General features: G+C 45.0%; 1 protein-coding gene across 1 annotated transcript in view; it reads left to right on the top strand.

Moving 5' to 3' along the window:
• Nucleotides 1-618: 618 nt before the first annotated feature.
• tmem268 (transmembrane protein 268) overlaps nt 619-6,748 on the top strand; it is a 41,672-nt gene continuing 35,542 nt past the window's right edge. Inside the window, exon 1 of the mRNA XM_080182323.1 lies at nt 619-693. The gene's annotated coding sequence lies outside the window, so the exon portion shown is untranslated. The remainder of the gene's footprint in view (nt 694-6,748) is intronic.

The raw sequence follows: 6,748 nt of genomic DNA, 5'->3' as shown, positions 1-6,748 counted from the left end.
AATGACAAACAGCAAGGGTCCTAGAACAGATCCCTGGGGCACTCCACTGGTGACTGACCTCCATGCCGAAAAAGACCCATCCACAACCACTCTCTGCCTTCTGCAGGCAAGCCAGTTCTGGATCCACAAGGCCAAAGGCCCTTGGATCCCATGCCCTCTCACCTTCGCAAGAAGTCTTGCATGGGGGACCTTATCAAACGCCTTGCTGAAGTCCATCTACACCACGTCCACTGCACTTCCTTTGTCAATGTGTTCAGTCACATTTTCGAAGAACTCAACCAGGCTCGTTAGGCACGACCTGCCCTTGACAAAACCATGCTGACTTGACATTTCTTGACATCTGATGTGAAAGATCTTGAGAAGGCACCACTGGTGGTACTTTGCCAGTGCGGTGAGGTGCCTTCTTTAGGTTGTCCAAGCGTCAGAAGCATATTGGTCACCGTAATTCCTGTAGTTACACTAGCAGATCCTACAGTAACATTCAAAAGGGAACTGGATAAATTCTTGAAAAAGGGCAGTAAAGGGTGCTAATTGCAAATTTCTTTCAAAGGCCTAGCAATGATTGGCCAAATGGCCCATTTCTACGCTCAATAACTCTCTGTTTCTGTGTTCTCTGCAGTTGGCCAGACCCAGGTACGTGGCTGAATGGTGAAAAGGTGCAATTTTGAGGAGAATAAAGTTGTTCGTCTGTATGTAAGTGTAAAATGAATTCTTCCATACATAGAAGTCAATGGCTCATTGATCCATGGTTACTATCGAGACCATATTGTGTATTTTTTTCCCCCCAGTTTAGGGTATACTTGATTCAAGATACACCAAGCTTTGCTTTGCTTAGTTAGGTACTTTACCGACAACAACAGTTGATCAATAAGTTACGTATGCCATCTGTCCAATATATCAAAGTGCATAAGCTCGCTGTGCTGTTAACCTATCTTTTGGCCTGAGTAGCTGGGGTTGGGAAATGAAAATGTGCAAAATGTAGTCACTGTTGTAATGAAGGTAGCCATTTAGTCTATCATTCCTCTGCTGACTCTTTAAAAGAAGATTCCAATTAGTCTCACATCCTGTCCCACAATATAGGACCTTTTGCACCCTTAGAACAACCCAAAATTCTTATGATAGTTTGGATAAAGGAGAACCATTAGATGTGCTGGACTTAAATTTCAGAAGGCATTTGACAAGGTGCCATATCAAAGGCTACTGTGCAAAGTAACAGCATACGGATTATGGGTAACGTATTAGCATGAATAGAGGATTGGTTAGTGAACATTAAGCAGCGACTAGGGGATAATGGGTCTTTTTTGGGATGGAAAGATGGAGTGCTGCAGGGATCTGTACTGGAGTCTCTATTTACAATTTACAGGATAAGTTCGCAATGGAGAGAGGCATTCTGAACAGAAGGATCGAGGTCCTGGTACATGAATCAGGAAAGGTTTGTATGCTGGTAGAGCAAGTGATTAGGAAGGCAAATAGATTGTAGTTGTTTGTTGCAGTGGGATTGGAATATAACAGTAAGGATGATTTGTTATAGTTCCTGGCGAGATCACATCGAGAGTACTGCGTACAGTTTTGCCCGCCTTTTCTAAGAAAAGACTGGAAGCAGTTCGGAGAAGGTTTTACTTGACTGATACCTGGGATGGGGGAGTTTCGTACGAGAATAAGGCCCGCATTCATTGGAGTTTTGAGAGGGGACCTGATTGAAACGTATAAGATCTTGGACAGACCTGTCAGTGTGGACGCTGAAAGGATGTTTTCCCCTCGTGGAATAGACAATGAACTAGGGGACATCGTTTAAAAGTGAGGGGTAATTGAGTTCATAAAAATGTTTTTGTGGGTTGTGAGTCTTTGGAACTCTCTTTCCCAGCACACTGTGGAGGCAGGCCAATGAATATTTCTAAAGGAGAGGTGGACAATTTCTTAACTAATACAGGGATCAGGTTATTGGGAGTAGGCAGGAAAATGGAGTTGAGGCAAAATCCTGCAGATTCGAGGGTCTAGGTTGATGGCCTACCCCGATCCTAATTTATATGTTAACAACTTAATTTCAAAGTGCTAGTGCTACCTACATATTGTTGAAAATCTTGTGTAAAGTGCAGTGAACGTTAGATGGTAACCCACCCAGATCCAATTCAGTGAACTTCAGTGGAACCAAATATCAGGGATAACAAATTTAATTCCGATTGTTTTACATCACCCCCTCCAACCAGTTAGGTTGATTGGCCATGCTAAGAAATTGCCTCTAATGTCCAGGGATGCGTAGCTTAGAGGGATTAGTGGGTATAATATGTAGGGATATGGGGATAGGGCCTGGGTGGGATTGTGTTCGGTGCAGACACAATGGGCCGAAGGGCCTCTTTCTGCACTGTAGGGTTCTATGACTAAAAGATCCAATTTCACTTTGCTTTCATCTTCACAATCTTTATTTCCTGTTTTCACAATTAACAGAAGGGTGGAGAACCAGAGCACCCTGATTTACAGTCATTTGACAAAAGAAGTATCACTGAAAAGCGACTGTACTGTGTGAGAATGTAGTCAGGGAAGCACTTTCAATCTAGGCTCTCAGCAGAGGATTGGAGAATTTATTAGAAGAGAAAGGAATGTAAGGGGGAAAGGCAAGATGGTGCGGCTGCAGAGATTTTACTTACAGAGAGCTGGCATGGGACACGACGGGCCAAATGGCCTCTGTCCACGCTGGAATCATTTGTGGGGCACACTTTTTATTTCTGTGGGGTTGTAAAATGCAACTTTGATATTTCCCAATCCTCATATTGTGACCAAATCTGGCAACTGAGTAGCCCTGTTGGGTGTAGTAACTTCAACGAGGCCCCATGCGGTTGGCCCCTTTGAGTATGAGCTCCCTGATTGGACAAACAATTGGACAAACAAGTTGGAGTTTAGAAGGATGAGGGGGGATCTTAGAGACATATAAGATAATGAAAGGGATGGATAGGGTAGAGGTAGAGAAATTCTTCCCGCTCAGAAAGGACAGCAGGACTAGAACATAGAACATTACAGCGCAGAACAGGCCCTTCGGCCCACGATGTTGCGCCGACCAGCTTTTAAAAAAAAACACTAACCCACTAATCTAAACCAATCCCATTTCGTCCATAAACCTATCCACAGATCTCTTAAACGCCCCCAAACTAGGCGCATTTACAACTGCAGCTGGCAAGGCATTCCAGTCCCTCACCACCCTCTGGGTAAAGAACCTACCCCTGACATCAGTCCTATAACTACCCCCCCTTAATTTAAAGCCGTGCCCCCTCATGCTAGCTTTCTCCATCCTAGGAAAAAGGCTATCACTATCCACCCTGTCTAAACCTCTAATCATCTTATGTGTTTCAATAAGGTCCCCTCTTAGCCGCCTTCTTTCCAGCGAAAACAACCCCAAATCTCTCAGTCTCTCCTCATAGGATCTCCCCTCCATACCAGGCAACATCCTGGTAAACCTCCTCTGCACCCTCTCCAAAGCCTCTACATCCTTCCTGTAATGTGGGGACCAGAACTGCACACAATACCCCAAGTGCTGCCGCACCAGAGTTGTGTACAGTTGCATCATGACGCTGCGACTCCTAAATTCAATCCCCCTACCAATAAACGCCAAGACACCGTATGCCTTCTTAACAACCTTATCTACTTGATTCCCAACTTTCAGGGATCTATGTACACATACACCTAGATCCCTCTGCTCCTCCACACTATTCAAAGTCCTCCCGTTAGCCCTATACTCAACACATCTGTTATTCCTACCGAAATGAATTACCTCACACTTCTCCACATTAAACTCCATCCACCACCTCGCGGCCCAGCTCTGCAACCTTTCTAAGTCACCCTGCAAACTATGACACCCTTCCTCACAATCTACCACACCTCCGACTTTGGTGTCATCAGCAAACTTACTAATCCACCCAACTATACCCTCATCCAGATCATTAATAAAAATTACAAACAGCAGTGGCCCCAAAACAGATCCCTGAGGCACACCACTCGTAACCGAACTCCATGACGAATATTTACCATCAACCACCACCCTCTGTCTCCTATCTGCTAGCCAATTCCTGATCCAATTACCTAGATCACCCCCAATCCCATACATCTGCATTTTCTGCAGAAGCCTACCATGGTGAACCTTATCAAACGCCTTACTAAAATCCATATACACCACGTCAACTGCCTTACCCCTATCCACCTCTTTGGTCACTTTCTCAAAGAACTCGATAAGGTTAGTAAGGCACGACCTACCCGCTACAAAACCATGCTGACTGTCTCTAATCAATTCATTACTCTCCAAATAACTATAAATCCTGTCTCTAATAATCCTTTCCAAAACCTTACCCACCACAGAAGTAAGACTCACCGGTCTATAATTCCCAGGGAAGTCTCTGCTCCCCTTCTTAAACAATGGGACAACATTTGCTGTCCTCCAATCTTCAAGGGCACAGCCTCAAGATAAGGGGGGGGCGCAGTTTAGAACGGAGTTGAGGAGGAACTTCTTCACTCAAAGGGTGGTGAATCTCTGGAATTCTCTGCCCGTTGAAGTGGTGGAGGCTACCCCACTGAATATATTTAAGACACGGGTAGATAGGTTTTTGGCAGACAAGGGAATTAAGGGTTATGGGGAGAAAGTGGGAAAGTGGAACTGAGCCACTTCAGATCAGCCATGATCTTATTGAATGGCGGGGCAGGCTCGAAGGGCCAGATGGCCTACTCCTGCTCCTGTTTCTTATGTTCTAACCACAATCAGGGAGCTCATACTGCAAGGTGCCCACCTCATTTGTTGAAGTCATTACATTGTGCCAGTGCTGAAGTCTCCCTTACTCTGTTGGTGTATTGTATGAAAGAAAATTAGCCGTGTCTGTTTCTAAAACAAAGGCATCTGATTGTGGCAGCGAACGCTGGCATTTTACCGGATGTGGAGATGCTGGCGTTGGACTCGGATAAACACAGTAAGAAATCTCACAACACTAGGTTAAAGTTCAATAGGTTTACTTGGTAGAGAGCTCCTCACCTGACGAAGGAACAGCATTCCGAAAGCTAGTGGCATTTAATACCAGACAAACCTGTTGGACTTTAACCTGGTGTTGTGAGATACTGATTTTACCAGATAACAGAGCATAGTTTGTCACGGGACTTGCCATTTGTAGGGATTAGGCTTAAGCAGAAGTGCTGCCTTCAGTACAGGTTACACCACAGGGTGAGTAACACTAGGCAACAGCTTTACATTGTTGAGCCTGAGCTACGGTGCCCGGGGAAGAACAATAAAAAGCATGTAATGTACTGCATAGCTACAGCCTTCAAATGAATCACTTCTCCAAATCTGTTGAAAGCTAACGAAACTGTCTTGAGCGTGATTGGATTATCCCTTCAGTGCGATTGACTTCCAAGCAGTGACTTCCACTTTTTGAATTAGTGCAGCAGATCAGAGAAGTAACCAAATCAAAAAGAAAAGGAAGCTTGTATTTCTGCAAAAATCTTTGCAAAACCCAGGATGTGACAAATGCAACTAATGAAGCAGCTTTTCAAAAAAAAATCTAGCTACTGCTTCAACACAAGAAACACAGCAGCCCATTTGGGCACAGCAAGATCCCACAGGTAGCAAAGTTTTAACGTTGGGATCCCTGATTACATCACCACTGATGTGCAGTTACCGGCGCTGAACTGTGGTAGGCACAGTAAGTAGTCTCACAACACCAGGTAACCTCGTGTTGTGAGACTATTTACTATTCACCACCACTGAACGAAGACAGCAGTGCTGTCGCAACACTCCCCTATTATTGTACTGATTTGATTTGATTTGTTATTGTGACGTGGATTAGCATACAGTCAAAGGTATTGTTTGTTGTGTGCTATACTGTCAAAGCATACCGTTCATAGAGAAGGAAAGGAGGAAGTGCAGAATGTAATGTTACAATCATTGCTAGGGTGTAGAGAAAGATCAGCTTAATGCGAGTTAGGTCCATTTAAAAGTCTGACAGCAGCAGGGAAGAAGCTGTTCTTGAGTTGACTGTTGCGTAACCTCAGACTTGGTGGAAGAGAGAATGTCTGGGATGCGTGGTGTTCTTGATTATGCTGGCTGCTTTGCTGAGGCAGAAGGAAATATAGATGGAGTCAATGGATGGGAGGCTGGTTTGCGAGATGGACCGGGCTTCGTTTACAACCATTCATAGTTTCTTGCGGTCTTGGGCTGATTAGGAGCCACACCAAGCCCATTGAGTCTGCACCAACTCTCCAATAGTGTGTCTTATGTAGGCCAACCCCACCCCTGTCCACCCTATCCCCATAATCCCATGCATGTACCCTGCTAGTCCTCCTACCCTACACATCTTGGGGACACTAAGGGTCAATTTACCATGGCCAATTCACCTAACCGGCACATCTTTGGAGTGTGGGAGGAAACCGGAACATCCCAAATGCCAATTTAAATAGAGCAGTGTTTCATTTTTATACCAGAGGATGTGCATTAACATTGGAACAGGAGAAGACTGTTTAACTCAAGGGTGGCTTGGTGGCCGAGGGCAGCACAGTGGTTAGCACTGCTGCCTCACAGTGCCAGGGACCCAGGTTCTATTCTGGCCTCAGGTCACTGTTTGTGTGGAGTTCACACATTCTCCCCGTGTCTGCATGGGTTTCCTCCAGGTGCTCTGGTTTTCTCCCACAGTCCAAAGATGTGAGGGTTAGATTGATAGGCCATGCTAAATTCACCCTTAGTGTCAGGAGGATTAGCAGGGTAAATATGCGGGGTTGCAGG

This window comes from Carcharhinus amblyrhynchos, unplaced genomic scaffold, assembly GCF_965287045.1.
Source record: "Carcharhinus amblyrhynchos unplaced genomic scaffold, sCarAmb.v2.hapA scaffold_52, whole genome shotgun sequence".
Lineage (NCBI taxonomy): Eukaryota > Metazoa > Chordata > Chondrichthyes > Carcharhiniformes > Carcharhinidae > Carcharhinus > Carcharhinus amblyrhynchos.
This window is presented reverse-complemented; position numbering and strand designations above follow the sequence as displayed.